Source organism: Euprymna scolopes, chromosome 34, assembly GCF_053919585.1.
Source record: "Euprymna scolopes isolate OS-2025 chromosome 34, ASM5391958v1, whole genome shotgun sequence".
NCBI lineage: Eukaryota > Metazoa > Mollusca > Cephalopoda > Sepiida > Sepiolidae > Euprymna > Euprymna scolopes.
This window is the reverse complement of record NC_136515.1, coordinates 75,964,950-75,965,932: the sequence shown is the minus strand read 5'-3', so window position 1 is coordinate 75,965,932 and position 983 is coordinate 75,964,950. Positions and strand designations below refer to the sequence as shown.

General features: G+C 41.8%; 1 protein-coding gene across 2 annotated transcripts in view; it reads left to right on the top strand.

Annotated features, from left to right (window-relative positions):
- Nucleotides 1-931: 931 nt before the first annotated feature.
- The window catches only part of LOC145259290 (uncharacterized), an 86,702-nt gene continuing 86,650 nt past the window's right edge, over nucleotides 932-983 (top strand). Inside the window, exon 1 of one of the 2 annotated variants that reach the window (XM_080117162.1) lies at nucleotides 932-983. This exon is cut by the window's right edge and continues 323 nt beyond it. The gene's annotated coding sequence lies outside the window, so the exon portion shown is untranslated. The other variant, XM_080117161.1, reaches the window with a different exon arrangement.

Sequence of the window (983 nt, the reverse complement as noted above, 5' to 3'; positions counted from 1 at the left end):
GTTTTACTAAATCCATATAGGTCGGCGTGATGAGGTCACGTAATCCCGACTTATTTAAAATACATTATATTGGTTGCTGAAGAGAGCGTAAGTCCAGTTACTGAAGTAATAACTTGAAATACATATAGGTCGGCGTGATGAGGTCACGTAACTCTGACTTTGTTAAAATACATTATACTGGTTGCTGAAGGGAGCGTAAATCCAGTTACGGAAATGTTATGCAGACTAAATTAAAAATCGTTTAGGTCGGCGTGATAAACTCACGTAAAATCCGGCTTAGTGAAATACGTATAGGTCGGCGTGATAAACTCACGTAAAATCCGGCTTAGTGAAATACGTATAGGTCGGCGTGATAAACTCACGTAGAATCCGGCTTAGTGAAATACGTATAGGTCGGCGTGATAAACTCACGTAAAATCCGGCTTAGTGAAATACGTATAGGTCGGCGTGATAAACTCACGTAGAATTCGGCTTAGTGAAATACGTATAGGTCAGTGTGATAAACTCACGTAAAATCCGGCTTTGTAAAAAAATATTATACTGGTTGCTTAAGAAAGTGAAAATCCAGTAACTTAAATCATGAGGTCATTGCCTCGATGGAGGGCGAGAATGATTACCCTCTCTGGTATTTGAAGCAGTCTACCAGTCTACCAGGGGCCTGGTGAAAAAATAACTTGTTTCACTGAGTTCCTGACGGAACGTAGAGCATGGGGACATTGATCGCTCACGGCCGGCTGACGAACCATTCACGGAAAATTAGGGACTTCTGTATTTATGAATACTCATAAATTTCGGATTGCATAGGGAGGGATGTGGCACTATTTCTTTGTGTCACTGTTTCTAACAAACTCCGCAGCATGTCCGAGTGGTTATTTGGCCATGTGCGTAGAGATACAAAGAAATCCCTTCCAATCATTCCCTTTCCTAGAGCTCTCTCTCTTTCCTGCACGACCACCATGAAGTGAAGACGCATATTCTGTCTC